Below are 24,295 nucleotides of genomic sequence, written 5' to 3' on the forward strand. Positions count from 1 at the left end.
GCCCCGGTCACTTGCCGTGACCATCTGCCCGTTCATCCAGAAACTGCCCCGGTCACTTGCCGTGACCATCTGCCCGTTCATTCAGAGACTGCCCCGGTCACTTGCCGTGACCATCTGCCCGTTCATTCAGAGACTGCCCCGGTCACTTGCCGTGACCATCTGCCCGTTCATCCAGAGACTGCCCCGGTCACTTGCCGTGACCTCCAGCCCGTTCACTCAGAGACTGTCCCGGTCACCTGCTGTGACTTCCTGCCCGTCTTCCCTGGTCGCCACCCGCTCCCTTACAAGGACCGCCCCCTTGTATAGTAGCTCAGAGGTTCCGCCTCCCAGACCCGTTACAGTTTGCTCGGGCCATGGAACCCGGTGGCACCCAAGCTCCCTCGCTCTCGGACCTGTGTCATGAACTGTCCCGTCAAAGGTCCCAGCAGGAGTCCATCCTGGGTCACCTGCGGAATGTCAATACTCGCCTGGACACTCTGACTGCTCCACCAGCAACCTCCGCCAGTGCCATGTCTCGCAATCCGGCAGCTCCGCTGCCCACTAATACCATGGTATCCTACCCCGGACCCCGGCTTTCTGCACCTCCTCGCTTCGGAGGCGACTCCGCCCAGGCTCGGGGCTTCATAAATCAGTGCACCCTGCACTTTGAACTATTGTCCCACCAGTTTAACTCCGACCGAGCCAAAATTGCATTCATCATGTCCCATCTCACCGGGGAGGCCCTGGCCTGGCTAAATCCTCTATGGGAGAGAGGAGACCCCCTGGTGTCCAACTTGCCTGCTTTTCTCACGGCTTTCCGGAAAGTCTTCGACGAACCCGGACGGAAGACCTCATCCGCATCATCACTGCTACGCCTCCGTCAGGGAAGTCTCACCGTGGGCCAATATGCCATACGGTTCCGTACCCTTGCCTCGGAGCTGGCCTGGGATAACGACGCTCTGGTATCCGTCTTCTGGGAGGGTCTGTCCGGCCGTATTAAAGATGAACTTGCCGGTCGGGACATCCCTACCACTCTCGATGACCTAATAACTCTTGCCACCCGGATTGACCTACGGTTCCAGGAGCGTGCCAAAGAGGTCACCCGTGAGAGGAGGTTACCACGTCTAGCTCCTACTTTTCAGAAACCCGTCACTCCCTCCGTCTCTACCCAGGTACACTCTCCTGAGCCTATGCAGGTCGACCAGACCAAGATGGTCAAAACCCGTCAGGACTTACGCCGTGCCGAGGGGAGCTGCTTCTACTGTGGCAGTAAGGAGCACCGGATCCGTACCTGCCCGGAGAGGTCGGGAAACGCCTGTGTCTAGGTTCGCTCAGAGAGGTCAACCTAGACAAGAATAAATCCTCTCCATCTCTGCTGTTGTCAGTCTCAATCGTCTGCGGGGAGAACCGTTATTTCGAACTAGCCCAACTTGACTCTGGAGCAGCCGGGAATCTTATTTCACAGTCCCTGGTAGAGAAATACCGCATCCCCACCAAACCTCTGGCTGTACCCTTGTCTGTTGCTGCCGTGGATGGGGGTCTCTTACCACGCCCCATCCAACTCATCACCGAATCCATTACTCTGCAGGTGGAAATGCTGCATTCTGAGAGTATCTCCTTTCATGTTCTGCCTGGACTCTCCCACGCCCTCTTGCTAGGCCTACCTTGGCTCCAGAGACATGCACCCGTGCTTGACTGGCAGACCGGAGAAGTCCTTCGCTGGGGACAGGACTGCCATAAGACCTGTCTGGTTCCCGTCCATCCCGTCCGTCCTTCTCCTACCCCAGCTAATCTACCTGGACTTCCGATTCCTTATTGGTCTTATGCTGATGTCTTTAATAAAAAGGAAGCAGAGACACTACCCCCTCATAGACCATACGACTGCCCTATCGACCTGTTACCTGGTACTACTCCTCCCCGTGGGCGTATTTATCCATTATCCGCTGCTGAGACCCGGTCGATGTCCGAATATATTGAGGAGAATCTGGCCAGGGGATACATCCGGAAATCTACCTCCCCGGCGGGAGCAGGCTTCTTTTTCGTCAAAAAGAAGGACTGCTCTCTCCGTCCCTGTATAGACTATAGAGGCCTTAACCAGATCACGGTGAAGAATAAGTACCCCCTTCCGCTCATTCCGGAGTTATTTGATCGTCTGAGGGGGGCTAGAATCTTCACCAAACTGGACCTCCGTGGGGCGTACAACCTGGTTCGTATCCGTCAGGGGGATGAATGGAAGACGGGATTCAACAGCCGGGACGGCCACTATGAATATCTGGTAATGCCCTTTGGTCTCTGTAACGCTCCTGCCGTCTTTCAAGAGTTGGTCAATGACATCTTCCGGGACCTTCTCTACTCCTGCATAGTGGTGTACCTGGACGACATCTTGGTCTTCTCTCCGGATCTCCAGACTCACCGGAGAGACGTTCGTCAGGTCCTGCTCAGGCTCAGGCAGAATCACCTCTTCGCTAAATACGAGAAGTGCCTCTTTGAGCAGACCTCGCTTCCGTTTTTGGGCTACATTATTTCTCAGACCGGCCTACGAATGGATCCAGAGAAGCTGTCTGCCATCGAGAAATGGCCTCGACCGGAGGGGTTGAAGGCCATTCAGCGATTCCTGGGCTTCGCTAACTACTACCGCCTCTTCATACCACACTTCTCTTCCCGGACTGCCCCAATTTCCGCGCTCACCCGTAAGGGTACTAATCCCAAAGAGTGGCCGCCCGAAGCAGAGGAGGCCTTTCTTTCCCTAAAACAGGCCTTCTCTTCCGCCCCGGTGCTGCATCGCCCGGACGGCAACAAGCAGTTCTTCCTGGAAGTTGACACCTCCTCCTTTGGAGCCGGAGCGGTACTTACTCAAAAATCATCTTCCGGGAGAATGGTAACTTGTGGCTTCTTCTCCAAACTCTTCTCCTCCTCTGAGCGCAACTATTCCATAGGAGACCGAGAGTTATTGGCCATCAAGCTGGCGTTGGAGGAGTGGCGTTACCTACTCGAGGGGGCTCTTCACCCGGTAATAATTTACACTGACCACAAGAACTTGGCTTACCTCCAGCATGCCCAGAGACTTAACCCGCGCCAAGCCCGGTGGTCCTTGTTTTTTGCTCGCTTTGATTTTGTTCTTCATTTTCGCCCGGCTGACAAAAACGTCAAAGCAGACGCCTTGTCCCGATCCTTTCTGGTGTCCGATCTCGAGGAAGAACCTAAACATATCATCGATCCCGCCAGAGTAATGCAGGTGGCTCCCGTGAGTCTAAATCGTCTCCCTCCCGGTAAGACGTTTGTTTCAGTACCTGATCGGAAGAAGATCCTACACTGGGGCCATTCGTCTAAACTAGCTGGCCACGCCGGTCAGAAAAAGACCCTCCAGCTTATTGCCCGGCACTACTGGTGGCCTACCCTGCACAAGGACGTAATAGACTTTGTTTCTGCCTGTGTGTCCTGCGCCCGCAACAAAGTCCCGAGACACCTGCCAGCCGGTCGCCTCCTTCCGCTTCCTGTGCCTGCTGCCCCCTGGCAGCATATTGCTATGGACTTCATAACTGATCTCCCCGTCTCCGCCGGTTGTACGGTCATTTGGGTGGTCGCTGATCGCTTTTCCAAGATGGCTCACTTTATTCCCCTGCCAGCCCTCCCGTCTGCACCCGAGCTGGCTAAAGACTTTATCCGCCACATCTTCCGTCTTCATGGCCTGCTCCTCCACATCGTGTCGGATCGTGGGGTACAGTTCACCTCACGTTTCTGGAGAGCCACTTGTAAACTGCTAGATGTCACCCTGGACTTCTCTTCCGCTTACCACCCACAGTCCAATGGTCAAGTGGAGCGGATCAATCAGAACCTGACCAGTTACCTCCGGCACTTCGTTAATGCCCATCATTCAGACTGGGTGGATCTCCTACCATGGGCCGAGTTCTCTTATAACAATCACGAGAGCGAATCCTCCTCCAAATCCCCGTTTTTTGTAGTCTTCGGTCAGCATCCTCGGATTCCTTTTCCTGTCTCCACCTCTGTGGACAACCCGGCTGCGGAATCTCTCGTTAGCAAATTTTCCTCCATTTGGGAGAGTACCCGATCCGCACTCCTTCAGTCGTCCGAACGGATGAAAAGACACGCTGACAAAAAATGCCTGGATCCTCCACAATTTCGTCCTGGAGATAAAGTCTGGCTCTCATCTAAATATGTCTGACTCAAGATACCTTCTTACAAGTTAGGGCCTCGGTTCATCGGTCCTCTGGAGGTCATCAGTCAGATCAACCCGGTGGCCTATAAATTGAAACTCTCGGCCAACTTACGGATCCCTAACTCCTTCCATGTATCTCTCCTCAAACCTGTGGTACTTAACTCTTTTTCCAAGTCTACAGGTACGCCTCCTGCTCCGGTTTCTGCTGAGGACGAGTTTGAGGTAGAGAACATTCTTGCCACCAAAAGGGTAAGAGGAAAGACCTTTTTTCTAGTAGATTGGAAGGGGTTTGGTCCTGAGGAGAGAACGTGGGAGCCCCGGGAGAACATCCATGCCCCTCTTATCCTAGCTAAATTTCTGTCTGGCCTAAAAAAGGGGGGGCCTAAAGGGGGGGGGTACTGTAGCGCCGGCGTCCCTGCCCTCTGCTAGGCAGGGACGCTGTTCCCCTCACCTCTCTGCTCCGTGCCCGGCGTCCTCCTCCCGCTCTGCTGGCAGCGCGCGCTCCTTCCCGGCCACTGTGCTTAGGGCGCGCGCGCGCGCTCTCCCTCCCTCTTAAAGGGGCCGTGCGCGCCGTCCTAAGGAGTCCCCGGCCAATGGCCGGAGGACTTCACCATATATAAGGCACCTCCTCCAAAATGGAGGTGCCCGAGCAATGTTGTTGCACTGTTCACTACTCTGCTTCAGCCCTCAGGTCCCGTTGCCAGTTACCTGCCAGATACCTGCCAGATTCCTGCCAGCTTGCTGTCTTATTCCTGCCTGATTATCTGCTACCTGCCTGCTAGTCTGAGGTCCGACGGTCTGCCTTACTACTCCTGTCAGTCTGTCTAAGGACCAGCCTGTCCGCTCACCTGGGAGCGCACTTCAGCCACCTGCCTGCTTGCCTGAGGTCCGACGGTCTGCCTTCCAACTCCTGTCAGTCTGTCTATGGACCAGCTTGCCTGCTCACCTGGGAGCACACATCTGCTACCTGCCTGCTAGCCTACCTGGAGGCTCCGCCGTCACGTGCTGTGACCACCTGCCTGTCCAGTGACTCCTGCCCGCTCACCTGGGAGCGCTCATCTGCTGCCTGTCTGCTAGCCTACCTGGAGGCTCTGCCGTCACGTGCTGTGACCACCCGCCTGTCCAGAGACTTCTGCCCGCTCACCTGGGAGCGCTCATCTGCCGCCTGTCTGTTGGTCTTCCTGGAGGCTCCGCCGTCACATGCTGTGACCACCCGTTCATCCAGAGACTCTCGCCTGCTCACCTGGGAGCTCACGTCTATCATCAGCCGCCACAGGTCGTACCAACCCTTTACCCAGAGACTGCCCCGGTCACTTGCCGTGACCATCTGCCCGTTCATCCAGAGACTGCCCCGGTCACTTGCCGTGACCATCTGCCCGTTCATTCAGAGACTGCCCCGGTCACTTGCCGTGACCATCTGCCCGTTCATTCAGAGACTGCCCCGGTCACTTGCCGTGACCATCTGCCCGTTCATCCAGAGACTGCCCCGGTCACTTGCCGTGACCTCCAGCCCGTTCACTCAGAGACTGTCCCGGTCACCTGCTGTGACTTCCTGCCCGTCTTCCCTGGTCGCCACCCGCTCCCTTACAAGGACCGCCCCCTTGTATAGTAGCTCAGAGGTTCCGCCTCCCAGACCCGTTACAGTAAGGCATAGTCACGCCCCTGTTTCCTGTAGGGAGACGTAGACTCTCACTTCCTACAATCTGTCTTGGCATGTCTACTGCTGAAGATGGATTATACTTGACAACAGGCAGTGTACAGCAGGTTAAACAGAAAGGAGACATCTCATAACTAGAACTTTTGAGTGATTTTCAAATCTGAAAACGTAATTTTGTGTAAAGGAATTGATAGTCACCATGTAAAGATTCTTCTACAACCCTAAAAGTTAATATTAGGTAATCGCACACATATAGGGGGAGATGACCTGAAGCCATGGTGGCAATTGAAGCCAAAGCCATGATACAAAATCTGTAACTTAAACCGAACACAAACATAGTAGGAAAATGCACATTTATTTAGCAAATCGATAATATCGCAGTATTTTTTGCCGATTCGCTGCTTGTATGGGAGAGCGTTTTAGTGGAATTGCAAAGGATAAATCCTATAGAATTGTCCCTATGGGATTTTCCAGTGTATGGCCGATCACACATAGTCTGAAGAGTCGTTCAGACTTGCATGGAACTGCTGACCCTTTAAGAGACGCTTTTGCTCTGTCATAGATTGCTTTGCTATGTTGACTCACATCTGATTCATGTACAGAAGGAAACAGGAAGACGCAGCGACTGTCTGTGCGACGTTCCCGCCGACCCTGCGTGAGACTCACAGTCCAGACATGCACCATATACCAGAATTGTCCAGGACGAGCTCGTAACCACCCGGTGATGAATGAGAGAAAGGTCTGAGCTCCTGGCTTCAAATCACAGGATCAGTCTGGCAAACTGCGCGATTGTCGTATTAATCACGAAAGACACAAAAACTACAAGTGAAGGGTCACAAAAGGATGAGAAAAGCAAAACATTACCAGATGACTAATAGAATTGTAGCTATTAGTCTTAAAATAGGGTAGTGCAGGGTTAGAATCTAGCAATCAAAAAGAGCGCCACCGCTGGTTTAAGGTTGTGTCTGGTATTACAGCTGAACTCCCTTAATCTGAATGGTATAGAACCGCAATACCGAGCACAACCTGCTGACAGTGGTGGTGCTGTTGTTGGAAGAAGTGCTTTTAAAGGATCAGTAAAAGATTGCAGCTCAGCTCTTGAAGCGTTCATAAAGATCGTGGGGCCCCATAGCAAAAGTTCTAATAAGACACCCACCCTCCCTTCAAATTAAATATTCAATAGAATAGGTGTGCTGATGGCCCACATAGAGTATGATGACCCCCAAAATTCCCCCACACATATTTATATGTGACTCCACAGTGAATCCCCCCCCCAAATATACCGATATGCACAATATGATGACTGCACAGTAGCAGCAGCAAAGTATGATGCCCTCACAATGCCTCCAATACAGTATGATGCCCCCACAGTACCCCCCACACAGTATGATGCCCCCACAGTACCCCCCACCCTACAATATTAAACCTTCACAATTTCCCCACATACTTTGTATTTCCCAGTTACCCTAACATAGTTTAATGTCTCCACAACACTCCAGACAGTTTGATAGCCCCCAAACAATGTATGATAGAGCCTCCACATATAGTATATTGGATCCTACAGCCCCATATACATTATGGAAGACCCCTCAGCCTCCCCCACTGTATTATGTCTTCCACAGCCCCATATACAGTATGATAACCCCCACACATTGTATGGAAGCCCTAAAGCCTCTCACACACAATATGCTGCCCCCATAGCCTTTCTTTCATAGTATGCTGCCCCCACAGCCTCTCACATACAGTATGATGCCCCCACAGCCTCTCACATACAGTATGATGCCCCCCCAAAGCCTTACACACAGTTGGATGCCCCCACAGCCTCCAAAAGACAGTATGATGCCCCCACAGCCTCACACACAGTACAATGCTTCCACCGCCTCCTAAACACAGTATGATTCCCCTATAGCCTCCTACACAAAGTATGATTCCCCCAGAGTCTCCTACAAATAGTATGATGCCCCACAGCCTCCCACGTACAGTATGATGACCCCCAGCCTCACACACAGTATGATGCTCCCACAGCCTCCTAAACACAGTATGATTCCCCTACAGCCTCCTACACACAGTATGATTCACCCAGAGCCTCCTACACATAGTATGATGCCCCCACAGCCTCCCACACACAGTATGCTGCCCCCACAGCGTCCTACACATAGTATGATGCCCCTACAGCCTCCCACACACAGTATGATGCCCCCACAACCTCCCACACACAGTATGATGCCCCCACAGCCTCCCACACACAGTATGATTCTACCATAGCCTCCTACAAATAGTATGAACCCCCTCACCGCCTTTCACACACATTATGTCCTCACAGCCTCCCATACACATTATGATGCCCCCATAGCTTCCCACACACAGTATGATTGTCTCACACACCGTGTGATGTGCCCACACAGCCCCCTTCAACTAATGACTAATAAAATAAAACTACTTACCTAGCACCATTCCCCCCAATACAGTCCTGCTCATCTTTACTAGCACCCATGAAGTGTAAGTACATAATGTGGAATATCTCCTGAAAAAAAAAGAATCAAGTGAAACAGTTTTTTTGGATAGAGACTCGTGTTAAATACAAAAGAGCAAATGAGAAACAATAATTTGAAACAAAAAACAATGGGAGGGAAAAATAGAAAAACCTAAAGCTTGCTGTGTCACTGGTATTGGCACCTTTACATTAATTTAGTATGGAAACACATTTTGACTCTCCTGTGGTAAATCACAAAAGATATTCACCTGTGATTAATTGTCGGTGCCCATGTGACGTGAATTAGCCAATGAATGATGACTTCAGTGTTTTAAAAAGCCATGTGGTAGGCCCTGTTCCTTTGTCACAATGGTGAAGACAAATGAGTTGTCTGAGTACATCAGAACTGCTATTATTAGAAAACACAAGACTTCCAAAGGGTATAAGGCCATCTCCAAGGAACTTGGTATCCCAGCTTCAACAGTGTGCTATGTTATTATGAAGTTTGCCAAGCACGGAACCGTCAAGAACCTCCCTGGACGTGGGGGAAGGAGGAAAATTGACAAGAGATGTCTTCGAAGGTTGGTGCGAATGGTGGAAAGAACACCACGTCAAATAACTAAAGACCGGAAGGCCAACCTAGAACAGTCTGGGGTCATGATTTCAACAAGTACCATACACCGCACACTAAACCAAGCAGAGGTTTATGGGCGAAGGCCAAGGAAGAAACCATTGCTGAAGAAAAGACATAAAAAGGAATGACTGATCTTTGCCCAAGAGTAGCTTGACAAATCACAATCCTTCTGGGAAAATGTTCTGTGGACAGATGAAACAAAAATAGAACTTTTTGGCAATGCAAAGCAACAGTTTGTTTACAGACGGCACAATCAACCTTATAAGGAAAAGAACACCTTAACAACAGTTAAGCATGGTGGAGGATCCATAATGCTGTGGGATTGCTTTTCTGCATCCGGTACTGGAGGTCTTGACCGTATCACAGGAATAATGAAATCAGAGAATTATCAAGAGATTTTAGAGCGAAATGTCCTACCCAGTGTAAGAAAACTTGGTTTGAGTAACAAGATCATGGGTCCTCCAGCAAGACAATGACCCAAAGCACACATCCAAAAGTACACAGAAATGGTTGAAAAAGAAAAAATGGACTGTTTTAAAATGGACAGAGCTCTGCCATTGGAAAAAAGAACCCTGCAAACATTCAAGAGCTTGAACAAACTGCAAAGGAAGAGTGGGAGAAGATTCCAGCTGAGAAGTGCAAGAAGCTTATAGGTGGCTACAAGAAACGTGTGGAGGCTGTCAACAATGCCAAAGGGTGGGCAACCAAGCATTAATTAGGGGGGGCAACCAAGTATTAATTAGGGGGGCAACCAAGTATTAATTAGGGGTGACTTTATTGCTGCACATGCTGTTTATTTGAAATTGCAACATTGAAGTTGAAAAACAATGTTTTATTGTTGTATTACTTTGGGCCACTAATTAAAAAATCCTGAGGATATAACTTTGGTAAATTTCCATTTATTTCTGAAGATATTGTGCAGTCTTTGAAAAAAATGAAGGGGTGCTAATAATGGTGAGCAGCACTGAAATTCGGTCTGTGTTGTGTGGACTGAGACTCCACAAAGCAGGCGCGATTTAGTGACATTTTCCCGCCTGCTTCACTGAAACTCTGACGCACAAACTGAATGGGGAAACGGCAAGCCGGCGGCACCCCGTGCCATACGAATATTTGATGGTAGCCTAATAAAGCGGATGCCAATATCACTGAAATTGTAACGCCAGTTGGGGTGAGGATGGTGCTGAGCAGTCTTGTGCCCCCCTAACTCATGGGCCCCGTAGCAGACACATGGTCAGGTACTATTGGAGGTATGCCAGTGCTCAGCTCTATCAGTCTGAATGGTGCAAAGCTGCAATACCAAATACTGCCTCTAGAAAGGGGTGGTGCCGTTTTTGGAAAAAGTAAGATGCTTTTTTTGTAAAAAAAAAAACCAGCACCACCATTACCTATTGGTTTTACGTGGTATTGCAATTCAGTTCCATTGAAATAAATAGGGCTAAGCTGTAATACCATAAAGAACCTAAAGACAGGTGTGGCACTATTTTTGGAAGAAAGCAACCATATTTTTCTTAACCCTTTTAAGAGCTAACCATAGAGCAAAGAGTATGTTGACGATGGCGGTAAAGGTCAATTTGCACCAGTGTGCGGTATACAGATTGTGGAATACATTTTTCTTGTGGCTTTAAAAGACTGGAGCCGACTGGATTGTGTTCAAGTGATGGATATGTTGCCAGCAGCTGGGGTCTTCATCCTGGTCATGTTTTATTAGTTAATGGGTCCCCCTGTTACAGCTGCTCAGTCCTGGCCCGTGGCCAGCGTACACACAATCTACATACCAACCATATCCATCACATACACAGAAAGCCACCACTGAGACCGACCCTCGTTCATAAGCTCCACCAATCAACTTAACATAGTGTATGATAATAATGGGGTCTTCATGTTCCCAGAAGTGGCCCCAGGACGAGCTGGAAAGGACTCGTTACTTTACTCCATATTTTTGTATTTATATTTTTTATTATGGAGCTTTAAGTGAAGAATTTACTAGAGAAGAAGCACAGAATTTGTTGTTCTTCCATTATTTCTCAGATGTGAGAGAACATGAACTCTAAGAGCAGCTGAGTACAGTAATGAACATTGTATGACCTGATGAACGTAGTGGCGGAAGGGAAGTGACAACTGTGAGCAGCACATTTATCTGTATACTAGATGGTGGCCCTAACACATCGGGTATTCTAGAATATATATGCGGGCAACCGGGCGCGACCAATCAGCGAACCGTGTTAGTGAGGACCGGGGAGCGGCGCTGCCCGTGCGGGTACTTCCGCTACCAGCCGGTCATCTCCTGGCTGCATCGCCGCTGACCTCCATGCGACTACTGTCGGGAGATCAGCGGCTAGGGCCGCTGAACTCCTGACGGCAAGTGTGAAGAGAGGACCGGGGAGCGGCGCCGCCGGTCGGGGTACTTCTGCTGCGAGCAGCCGGGGGGTGACCGGTCATCTCCTGGCTGCATCGCCGCTGACCTCCGCGCGGCAGATGAGCCGCTAACGGCCGCCATCTTGTTCTGAAATCCCGCGTCACTGATTGGTCCGGCCGCGGCCAATCAGTGACGCAGGATTTCCTGGACAGACAGACAGACAGACAGATGGGATAAGCTGATTTATATAGTAGATCAGTTCTTATTCTAACAGACAAAATTAACACTGAATGGGAGCAGTATTAGTTATATTCTTGTACATAGGAGCAGTATTATAGTAGTTATATTCTTGTACATAGGAGCAGTATTATAGTAGTTATATTCTTGTACAAAGGGGGCAGTATTATAGTAGTTATATTCTTGTACATACGGGGCAGTATTATAATAGTTATATTCTTGTTCATAGGAGCAGTATTATAGTAGTTATATTCTTGTACATAGGGGCAGTATTATAGTAGTTATATTCTTGTACAAAGGGGGCAGTATTATAGTAGTTATATTCTTGTACATAGGAGCAGTATTATAGTAGTTATATTCTTGTACAAAGGGGGCAGTATTATAGTAGTTATATTCTTGTACATAGGAGCAGTATTATAGTAGTTATATTCTTGTACATAGGAGCAGTATTATAGTAGTTATATTCTTGTACATAGGAGCAGTATTATAGTAGTTATATTCTTGTACATAGGAGCAGTATTATAGTAGTTATATTCTTGTACATAGGAGCAGTATTATAGTAGTTATATTCTTGTACATAGGAGCAGTATTATAGTAGTTATATTCTTGTACATAGGAGCAGTATTATAGTAGTTATATTCTTGTACATAGGAGCAGTGTTATAGTAGTTATATTCTTGTACATAGGAGCAGTATTATAGTAGTTATATTCTTGTACATAGGAGCAGTATTATAGTAGTTATATTCTTGTACATAGGAGCAGTATTATAGTAGTTATATTCTTGTACATAGGAGCAGTATTATAGTAGTTATATTCTTGTATATAGGAGCAGTATTATAGTTATATTCTTGTACATAGGAGCAGTATTATAGTAGTTATATTCTTGTACATAGGAGCTGTATTATAGTAGTTATATTCTTGTGCATAGGGGCAGTATTATAGTAGTTATATTCTTGTACATAGGGGGCAGTATTATAGTAGTTATATTCTTGTACATAGGAGCAGTATTATAGTAGCTATATTCTTGTACATAGGGGGCAGTATTATAGTAGTTATATTCTTGTACATAGGAGCAGTATTATAGTAGTTATATTCTTGTACATAGGGGCAGTATTATAGTAGTTATATTCTTGTACATAGGAGCAGTATTATAGTAATTATATTCTTGTACATAGGGGGCAGTATTATAGTAGTTATATTCTTGTACATAGGGGGCAGTATTATAGTAGTTATATTCTAGTACATAGGGGCAGTATTATAGTAGTTATATTCTTGTACATAGGAGCAGTATTATACTAGTTATATTCTTGTACATAGGGGCAGTATTATAGTAGATACTAGATTGTGGCCCGATTCTAACGCATCGGGTATTCTAGAATATGCATGCGGCCGACCGGGCGCAATCAGCAAAACGGTGTTTAAATTTGGCGGCAATATCGGTGATTGGTCACGGGTGGCGGCCGCAACCAATCAACGAACTGTGTTAGTGAGGACCGGAGAGCGTTGTTTAAATTTGGCGGCAATCTCGCTGATTGGTCTCGGCCGGCCGGCGGATGCGACCAATCAGCACAGCGGTGTTTACATTTGGCGCCAATCTCGCTGATTGGCCGCGGTCGGCGGCGGCCGCGACCAATCAGCAGAGCGGCGTTTAAATTTGCAGTCTATATCGCTGATTGGTCGCGGCCGGCCACCGCGACCAATCAGCAGAGCGTTGTTTCAATTTGGCGCCAAGCTCGCTGATTGGTCGTGGCTGGCATCCGCGACCAATTAGCACAGCAGTGTTTAAATGTGGCGTCAAAATTGGTGATTGGTCGCGGCCGCTATTTAAATGTGGTGCCCAAATCAGTGATTGGTCGCGGGCAGCGGCCGCGACCAATCAGCAGAGCGGTGTTTAACTTTAGCGCCAAGATCACTGATTGGTCGCGTGCAGAGAGCGCGACCAATCAGCGAATCGTATTGGTGAGGAGCGGGGAGCGGAATCGTATTAGTGAGGACCGGGGAGCGCCGCTGCCTGTACCGCTACTTCCGCTGCGAGAAGCCGGGACATGAGCGACTGCTCGCAGCAGAAGTATCCGACCCGCAGCGCCGCTCCCCGGTCCTCCCTTCACACCCTAGCCGCTGATCTCCCCACAGTATCTGCATGGTGTTACAAAGATCCGGACATTTGTGTTAAAAATCGCTGATTGGTCGCTGGCGCTGCCCGCGACCAATCACCGATTTGGGCACCAAATTTAAATATCGTCCGCGACCAATCACCGATCTTGGCTCCACATTTAAACACCGCTGTGCTGATTGGTCGCCGACGCTGGGCGCGACCAATCACCGATTTTGGCGCCACATTTAAATAGCGTCCGCGACCAATCAGTACAGCGGTGTTTAAATGTGGAGCCAAGATCGGTGATTGGTCGCGGCCGATATTTCAATTTGGCGCCCAAATCGGTGATTGATCGCGGGCAGCGCCAGCGACCAATCAGCGATTTTTAACACAAATGTCCGGACCTTGTAACACCATGCGGATACTGTGGGGACATCAGCGGTTAGGGTGTGAAGGGAGGACCGGGGAGCGGCGCTGCGGGTCGGGATACTTCTGCTGCAAGCGCCCGCTCATGTCCCGGGTTCTCGCAGCGGAAGAATCCGCACAGGCAGCGGCGCTGACATCCATGCGGCTAGGGTGCGAAGGGAGGACCGGGGAGCGGCGCTGACATCCAATTGGTCGCGGCCGCTATTTAAATGTGCCGCACAAATCGGTGATTGGTCGCCGTCTTGGCCCGCGACCAATCACTGATCTTGCCGCCAAAGTTAAACACTACTGTGCTGATTGTTCGCGGACGCTGCCCGCGACCAATCACCGATTTGGGCGCCAAATTTAAATATCGGCCACGACCAATCACCGATCTTGGCTCCACATTTAAACACCGCTGTGCTGATTGGTCATGGCCGATATTTAAATGTGGCGCCAAAATCGGTGATTGGTCGCGGGCAGCGTCCGCGACCAATCAGCACAGTGGTGTTTAACTTTTGCGCTAAGATCAGTGATTGGTCGGGTCCGAAGACCGCGACCAATCATCGAATCGTCTTGGTGAGCACCGGGGAGCTGCGCTGCCTGTGCGGGTACTTCCGCTGCGAGAACCCGGGACATGAGCGGGCGCTCGCAGCAGAAGTTTCCCGACCCGCAGCGGCCCTCCCCGGTCCTCTCTTCCGCATGGAGGTCAGCGACGCCGGCGGTCCTTCCGCTGCTACCGGCCGGGACATGAGCGCCTCGCGACGCTCATCTCCCGGCTGCATCTCCGTCCCGCAGATGGGTCCGGCGGTCGAGGTCCTTCTGCTGGTACCGGCTGGGAGATGAGCGCCTCGCGGCGCTTATCTCCCGGCTGCATCGCTGCTGAGCTCCGTCCCGCAGATGAGCCGCTAACGGCCGCCATCTTTTTTCAGAAATCCCGCGGCGCTGATTGGCTGCTGCTGGACCAATGAGCGATGCGGGATTTCCTAGACAGACAGACAGACAGACGGGATAAGACGATTATATAGATAGATATTCTTGTACATAGGGGCAGTATTATAGTAGTTATATTCTTGTACATAGGGGCAGTATTATAGTAGTTATATTCTTGTACATAGGAACAATATTATAGTAGTTATATTCTAGTACATAGGGGGCAGTATTATACTAGTTATAGTCTTGTACATAGAAGCAGTATTATAGTAGTTATATTCTTGTACATAGGGGGCAGTATTATAGTAGTTATATTCTTGTACATAGGGGCAGTATTATAGTAGTTATATTCTTGTACATAGGGGCAGTATTATAGTAGTTATATTCTTGTACATAGGGGCAGTATTATAGTAGTTATATACTTGTACATAGGAGCAGTATTATAGTAGTTATATACTTGTACATAGGAGCAGTATTATAGAAGTTATATTATTGTACATAGGAGGCAGTATTATAGTAGTTATATTCTTGTACATAGGAGTAGTATTATAGTAGTTATATTCTTGTACATAGGGGGCAGTATTATAGTAGTTATATTCTTGTACATAGGAGCAGTATTATAGTAGTTATATTCTTGTACATAGGGGCAGTATTATAGTAGTTATATTCTTGTACATAGGGAACAGTATTATAGTAGTTATATTCTTGTACATAGGGGCAGCATTATAGTAGTTATATTCTTGTATATAGGAGCAGTATTATAGTAGTTATATTCTTTTACATAGGGGGCAGTATTATAGTAGTTATATTCTTGTACATAGGGGCAGTATTATAGTAGTTATATTCTAGAACATAGGGGGCAGTATTATAGTAGTTATATTCTTGTATATAGGAGCAGTATTATAGTAGTTATATTCTTGTGCATAGGAGTAGTATTATAGTAGTTACAGTATATTCTTGTACATAGGAGCAGTATTGTAGTAGTTATATTCTTGTACATAGGGGTCAGTATTATAGTAGTTATATTCTTGTACATAGGGGCAGTATTATAGTAGTTATATTCTTGTACATAGGGGGCAGTATTATAGTAGTTATATTCTTGTACATAGGGGCAGTATTATAGTAGATATATTCTTGTACATAGGGGGCAGTATTATAGTAGTTATATTCTTGTACATAGGGGGCAGTATTATAGTAGTTATATTCTTGTACATAGGGGCAGTATTATAGTAGTTTATATTCTAGTACATAGGGGGCAGTATTACAATAATTACTGTAATGCTTACCCCAATAGACAGAAATATAGTGCTACATAGATCTACATTTATCAGGTAGAAGCATAATGAAGTATGAACGTGTTTGTACCTTGCATTATAGATATAATATGGGTATATTCAGATGATGCTGTTGAGTCTTGTTTTCTTTTGCTTTGGCCTGTAGGCAGTGATCGCTGAGGCTAGTGACACCATGCTCCTCTTTGATGTAAGCACCTGCTGGAGACGCTCTCTGCTTCTTGTCCATTTGAATTTTATTTGATGCTTCAAAACGAAATTTGTTACTAATGTCACCATATGCTCAGCATTATATTATTTCGTCTAATTGATGCCATATACACTTATCTGAGCGCTCGTTGATGTCTGTGTGACATTGAGCAGACCACAACAAATATTCCTTGCGACAAAACTGAAATATTCCTTAAAATACCACGGACACCACAGAATGCAACTGTACCACAAAGATTCCGAGTTGTGTCACAAAGTAACATTCTTTGTTTGTAAACATTCTTCTGTTCCACAGTTTTCAATTCTGTGTTTCCATTTTTTTTTTCAACCACAAAAACTACACGTTATTTCAATTCACAAAATAATTTTCATTGTCACATTTGTAGCAATTTTTCCCTTTTTTTTTTTTTTCCTTTTCAGCCGCACAGTTATTCTTTGCTACAAAACTGTAATTGACGGAGTGATCTAAGGATGGATGTGTTACAGTCCCAGCGCAGCTATTCTCGCCGTCACCCTTTTGCCGTGCTTTTCCACGGTTTCAGATGAAAATGTTCCTTTCTTCTTCAGCATCTGGTTTCTATTGTCGTCCCGACAGAACAGGAGAGAGTTCTGCTGACTTTGTGAACAATCTGATCCATGTTTTGTGACTTGATTTGACCTTTTTCAGGAAAGATTTCTGCTTTCAATTACAACAGTCCTTGGTGTAACAATAAGATCATTAGACGCTCACCTGGTGGAAGGGGAATGACCCGGCCCGACGTTTTCTGCTTACATTTCATTCTTTTTTCTTAAATGTTTTTTTTTTTTACATTAGAAGAAAAAGAATCAGATTTTTTCCTCAAGAAACAGCGCCACCCTTGTCTAAAGGCTGAGGCTGGTATTGCAGTTCAGTCCTTTTAAGTTCATCATGAACTTAGGTCTCTTTTGGACCTTTTTAAGTTTGCCCGCTTTTGTTTTTTTCCTCCCCTTCTCCCAAGAACCACAACCCTAATTTTCCATCCTCATCTCCATATGAGGGCTCGTTATTTGTGAGACAAGTTGTAGTTTTAAATGACGCCATTAACTTTACCATACAATGTACTGAAAAATGCCAAAAAAAAAAAAAAGAGGCGAAAATAGTTTTTTGGGGGTTTGCTTTTGTGCGGTTAAATGGCAACATCATTCTTCTGGTCCGTACAATTATGAAAAAGACAGACTTATAACTTTTCAAGGAAAAAAAAAAAAATTTGTAGTAATTTTCCGAGACCCCTAACTTTTTTTTTTTGTTTGATGAATCTGTGAGGGCTTTGTTTTTTGTGTGCTGATCTGCCATTTTTATCAATCCCATTTTGGGACTTATATTACGCTTTGATTTCATGTTTTGGGGAGGTATGGTGACCAAAAATTCTGGCATTTTATGTTTTTTTTTCCATTGATTATTTGGTTTGATTAATTTTATATTCTCATAGACCAGATAATAATAACTTTATTTTTTTTATTTTCTTTATGGTAAGTAATGATTTTCTTTTTAGTTTTAAAACTTTTTATGTCACTTTTTTTTGGGAATCATGACTAATTTATGAACATTTTTTTTTTTTTTTTTTTTCAATTTAGTTCTTAAATTTGTTTTTAAATCAAATTTTACAAAAGTAAAAGAAAACTCCCGATTTTAAATATTTTATTTATATCTGTCTTCCCAAGACTAAGTTGATGTCAGGTTTAAAAAAATAAAAATCCTACAGGGAATTGTCCCATTGAGGACTTTCATAAGATAAACTCTCTAGTTCTGGAGGACCCGACACGTCCATTCATTACACGGACAGTTCATTACATTTAAAGGAAAGTTGTGTAATACTCCAATTCACCTCTGGGGGCACTGCAGAAATATAAAAGGCTTCCTGCTGTCTGATTTTTTTTTCCATTTTTTTTTAAGATCCTTTTTTAAGCTCTTACCACATGCCTCATATCTAATAAATTTGATCAATTGGGGGAAGAAAAATAAAGATGGGAGGAAGAACCCAGCAAAAAAATCAATGGTGACAATAACATATTTTCTGATGATTTTTACTTCCCAATCTCTTTGAATTAAAAAAGTTGAAAGTTCCGTTGAATATTTCTGTCTGGCGACCATTTCCCTACAAAAACCTGATTTTTAAAATATTTTTTTAATATTTAATTTTTATGGAAAATGTCCATTTGGACACGTGGATGAACCTTTTAAGCAATATTTTTTGGATTCTAAAAAAAAATACCCGATCCCAATGGAGCTGGTACAGACTAAACCACTTTGAATTCTCATTGAAATGAATGGAAACATTTAGAGGGGTGCGTCTCATTGGAACAGAAAAGTTTGCCTCTTTTTGCAAACTGCGCCATCTTTGGCTGTATTTGGTATTGCAACTCAGCCTTATTCAAATTAATTAACCTGCGATACCACACATGGCCAGAGATCAAGGGTGGCACAATTTGAGGAAAGTGAATCTAATTGATTCTTTCATATTGCAGTCCCTTTAAGAATAAATATGTGCCAGGTAAACAGCAAAGTGGTGACCTCAGCCGTACCCAGCGGGTTCTGAGTAATTGGGCAAGGTTCATGCAATCAGAGATTTTGGCAAGCAGGTTGTTGTGCTGTGGCTGGGAGGCATGGTCACTGCACGGTCATTAATCTTCTGGTTACTCGTTTCCTACATGAGGAATTAGTTCAGCCTTATCATCGTCTTTACTTGTTAGTTTAATCTAATTGTCACACGCGGTTCAGAGCCAAATGTTATGTAATAAGTCCCAGAGAGCGCGCTCCGTATCCAGAACCAACAGTTCGCACAATACATCACTGCTGACCCCAGAACTGAGATCAGATAACAGATTACTGCTTCTAATTTATATCTCACATCCACCCAGTGACAGTAAAGTATTGCAGGGTGTGTAATTACTAAGTTATATCACCGCTCTCTAGTGAATGGATAGGCTGCATTCTCAGTGATGTCACCGCTCTCTAGTGATTGGATAGGCTGCATTCTCAGTGATGTCACCGCTCTCTAGTGAATGGATAGGCTGCATTCTCAGTGATGTCACTGCTCTCTAGTGATGAATAGGCTGCATTCTCAGTGATGTCACCGCTCTCTAGTGAATGGATAGGCTGCATTCTCAGTGATGTCACCGCTCTCTAGTGAATGGATAGGCTGCATTCTCAGTGATGTCACCGCTCTCTAGTGAATGGATAGGCTGCATTCTCAGTGATGTCACCGCTCTCTAGTGAATGGATAGGCGGCATTCTCAGTGATGTCACCGCTCTCTAGTGAATGGATAGGCAGCATTCTCAGTGATGTCACCGCTCTCTAGTGAATGGATAGGCTGCATTCTCAGTGATGTCACCGCTCTCTAGTGAATGGATAGGCTGCATTCTCAGTGATGTCACCGCTCTCTAGTGAATGGATAGGCGGCATTCTCAGTGATGTCACCGCTCTCTAGTGAATGGATAGGCAGCATTCTCAGTGATGTCACCGCTCTCTAGTGAATGGATAGGCTGCATTCTCAGTGAGGTCACCGCTCTCTAGTAAATGGATAGGCTGCATTCTCAGTGATGTCAGTGCTCTCTAGTGAATGGATAGGCTGCATTCTCAGTGATGTCACCGCTCTCTAGTGAATGGATAGGCTGCATTCTCAGTGATAGGCTGCATTCTCAGTGATGTCACCGCTTTCTAGTGAATGGATAGGCTGCATTCTCAGTGATGTCACCGCTCTCTAGTGAATGGATATGCTGCATTTTCAGTGATGTCACCGCTCTCTAGTGAATGGATAGGCTGCATTCTCAGTGATGTCACCGCTCTCTAGTGAATGGATAGGCTGCATTCTCAGGGATGTCACTGCTCTCTAGTGAATGGAGAGGCTGCATTCTCAGTGATGTCACTGCTCTCTAGTGAATGGATAGGCTGCATTCTCAGTGATGTCACTGCTCTCTAGTGAATGGATAGGCTGCATTCTCAGTGATGTCCCTGCTCTCTAGTGAATGGATAGGCTGCATTCTCAGTGATGTCACCGCTCTCTAGTGAATGAATAGGCTGCATTCTCAGTGATGTCACCGCTCTCTAGTGAATGGATAGGCTGCATTCTCAATGATATCACCTCTCTTTAGTGAATGGATAGGCTGCATTCTCAATGATGTCACCGCTCTCTAGTGAATGGATAGGCTGTATTCTCAGTGATGTCACCGCTCTCTAGTGAATGGATAGGCTGCATTCTCAGTGATGTCACCGCTCTCTAGTGAATGGATAGGCTGCATTCTCAGTAATGTCACCGCTGTCTAGTGAATGGATAGGCTGCATTCTCAGTGATAGGCTGCATTCTCAGTGATGTCACCGCTCTCTAGTGAATGGATAGGCTGCATTCTCAGTGATGTCACCGCTCTCTAGTGAATGGATAGGCTGCATTCTCAGTGATGTCACCGCTCTCTAGTGAATGGATAGGCTGCATTCTCAGTGATGTCACCGCTCTCTAGTGAATGGATAGGCTGCATTCTCAGTGATGTCACCGCTCTCTAGTGAATGGATAGGCTGCATTTTCAGTGATGTCACTGCTCTTTAGTAAATGGATAGGCTGTATTCTCAGTGATGTCACCGCTCTCTAGTGAATGGATAGGCTGCATTCTCAATGATGTCACCGCTCTCTAGTGAATGGATAGGCTGCATTCTCAGTGATGTCACAGCTCTCTAGTGGATGGATAGGCTGCATTCTCAGTGATGTCACCGCTCTCTAGTGAATGGATAGGCTGCATTCTCAGTGATGTCACCTCTCTCTAGTGAATGGATAGGCTGCATTCTCAGTGATGTCACCGCTCTCTAGTGAATGGATAGGCTGCATTCTCAGTGATGTCACTGCTCTCTAGTGAATGGATAGGCTGCATTCTCAGTGATGTCACCACTCTCTAGTGAATGGATAGGCTGCATTCTCAGTGATGTCACCGCTCTCTAGTGAATGGATAGGCTGCATTCTCAGTGATGTCACCGCTCTCTAGTGAATGGATAGGCTGCATTCTCAGTGATGTCACCGCTCTCTAGTGAATGGATAGGCTGCATTCTCAGTGATGTCACCGCTCTCTAGTGAATGGATAGGCTGCATTCTCAGTGATGTCAAAGCTCTCTAGTGAATGGATAGGCTGCATTCTCAGTGATGTACCTACTTTCTAATGAAGGCTGCATTTTCAGTGATCTACTTGTTGACTTCACAAACTGTTTTATGTATATAGTCTCTGTTTACAGAAACGAATGTGTTGACAGGAGTCTATAGCATTATACACTGTTGCCTTAGGCACCTGACCTGACTATGGGATATTTGTGTGGTTGCTGGCGCAGCTGTGTACAATCTTCTTGAAATCAGATGATACAGATGTGCTCCTGCATCACAAGCATTGCAGACGTCCTGAGCACGTGGACCCAGCTGGCATCTCTGTAGGAGGCACCGGGTAGTCGGCCTCAGCTGCTGTCAGCAGACTGTTTTTGCCTCTAGAAAGGAAAAAAAAGGACAACGCCGTGATGGCAGCAGCTGGGTGTGATCATGATGGGAGAGACGGATGATTGCTTTCCTGAAAATGAATTGTCCTATTTACCATGATTTTCCAATAGCTGTCATGCCCTGCTATGGTGACGCGTTCCTTTAAATGACATTCCAAAATTTCCTCTGTCCAGTATAAACTACGATTTAGTGCACATCCTGCAGATGAACGGTGGGTTTCCCTGACCAAGAGGGGTTGTTCACTTTGGAAAACTCTGTTTCAGATTCAGGTTGTAGTGGGGTGGTCGGATTAGGGACGGCGGGGTCCTCCTATTACATGTCTAAGATCCCTTTGGAGTTTCAGAGCTAGGTGAGCTCTGTGTGAGAAGAATGGCCACCACCCTACCTCTTCTGATCAGGAGGGCATCACCAAATGCTATTTAGATGCCTGTAGGGTCTCCTGGTTAAAGACCACCAACACATTTTTCTTGTACCCTTTCTATTATCTTGCCCTGTGTGGATGTACTACAAGAGGGACCTTTTTCTGGACACAAATCTGTTATCCAGAGAAAAGAGGTGCTACAATGAGATAGTCTTACCCTGGAATAATCAGTTTACCTGTAAATTAAACACGTGAGCAATTGAGGTTGATAGAAACCATTTAGTACTTCCATTCTCAATTTTGTTTTAAGTGATGAGTTATCGAGAATTTTCCATACCCCATTACTAGTCTCGATGACAAAGGAGACTTGTTCCTTTGACTGACAAATATTGCTTCATCATCTGCTGGTCCAGCAGGGGTTTGGCATTTACCTGGAAGATGGTTGGAACATGTGCTTCATTTTTGGCACCAGAAAGATGGTTATGTTGGAGATGCTATTCTTGGTTGGTGCCAGGAAGATGATTGGGAGATGTTATTCATAGTTGTGTTATAAAAGTTTCCCAATTTAGGTGGTACAGGACAATAATTAGGAGATGGTCTTCGTAGTAGGTACCTGGAAGATGGTTTGGAGATGTTCCTACATGATTGGTGCCAGGAAGATGTTATTAGATTGTGTTATAAAAGGTTCCAATTCAGGTGGTACCAAGAAGATAATTGAGAGATGTTCTTCGAAATAGATACCAGGAAGATGGTTGGAAGATGTTTTTCATAATTGGCACCAGAAAGATATTTTGGAGATGTTCTTCATGGTTGGTGCCAGGAAGATGATTGAGAGATGTTCTTCATAGTTGTGTTATAAAAGTTTCCCAATTTAGGTGGTACAGGACAATAATTAGGAGATGGTCTTCGTAGTAGGTACCAGGAAGATGGTTTGGAGATGTTCCTACATGATTGGTGCCAGGAAGATGATTGGGAAATGTTCTTTATAGTTGTGTTATCAAAGTTTCCCGATTTAGGTGGTACAGGACGATAATTGGGAGATGTTCTTGTTGGTAGAAACCATGTTCTTCATGGCTAGTGCCAGGAAGATGATTGAGAAATATTCTTCATAGTAGATATCAGGAAGATAGTTTGGGGATGTTTTTGGTACCAAGAAGATGGTTGAGAGATGTTCTTCATGGTAGGGTTCTTAGTTTACGTGAAGGGAACTCTTATGCTCTTGAAATGTTTTTCCATTGCAGTGAATGAGCGCCCATATTTGTGGCAAACAAACACTTGAAGAAAGTTTTCTTTTATTTTAGCATAATCCCGAAAATAAACCAAGAGCTATAAAATGCTTGGACAAATTTGCAAACAGGGCTGCACTGAAATAATGAGTGCCCGACACCGATCATGATAAATGGTCATAATTCCCAATGACTGTGGTCTAATTTCTAGTTGGAAGCCAATCTCAAGTAGTGGAAGCTGTGATAGAGGGGGTAAATTTTATCAACTCTACGGAACGGCAAATGGTCCTCTCTATGTAGCCAATCTATATTTTTGGCCATAAAATGACTCCATCCCAGAAGGGTCAAGGCTGTCCAAAGAAGGACAGGTTATCATTTTCTCAATTACTAGATTGAGAATCCTGAGCCCCCTGTTCCTCCAGACATAACCACCATCGTTATTAGAAGTTTGTGTGGAGTGGTTGGTGGTCACGCATTCGGTAATCGAGTTAGCGTAGTCCAGTGCTGAGCTTTTTAGAGAAAACAATGAAAACATGTTTTTGGATTTTTGAAAAAATGTTGTAACAAACCAAAAAGAACACACAAATTCCAAATATTATCTTTGTCGGATTTGTACCTGGGACCTTAATGTGTTAAGGACGATGGAAACTGAGTAGGAAAGAGGAGGCATGGGAAGGGGAGGCATGATCACAGAGGAGGATGATGGAGGAGTATTCGGCCTCGTCCCAAGAATGTGGAAGCGCGGCCTCTCAGGTGTTTAGGACAAGTGGTAA

At 46.0% G+C, this 24,295-nt stretch overlaps 1 protein-coding gene across 2 annotated transcripts in view; it reads left to right on the forward strand.

Annotated features, from left to right (window-relative positions):
* The window catches only part of ARHGAP31 (Rho GTPase activating protein 31), a 203,220-nt gene that overhangs the window by 65,162 nt on the left and 113,763 nt on the right, over positions 1–24,295 (forward strand). The window lies entirely within an intron of this gene.

The sequence above is a fragment of the Phyllobates terribilis genome, unplaced genomic scaffold, assembly GCF_046119375.1.
Source record: "Phyllobates terribilis strain yellow unplaced genomic scaffold, ASM4611937v1 Scaffold_2__4_contigs__length_985480577, whole genome shotgun sequence".
Lineage (NCBI taxonomy): Eukaryota > Metazoa > Chordata > Amphibia > Anura > Dendrobatidae > Phyllobates > Phyllobates terribilis.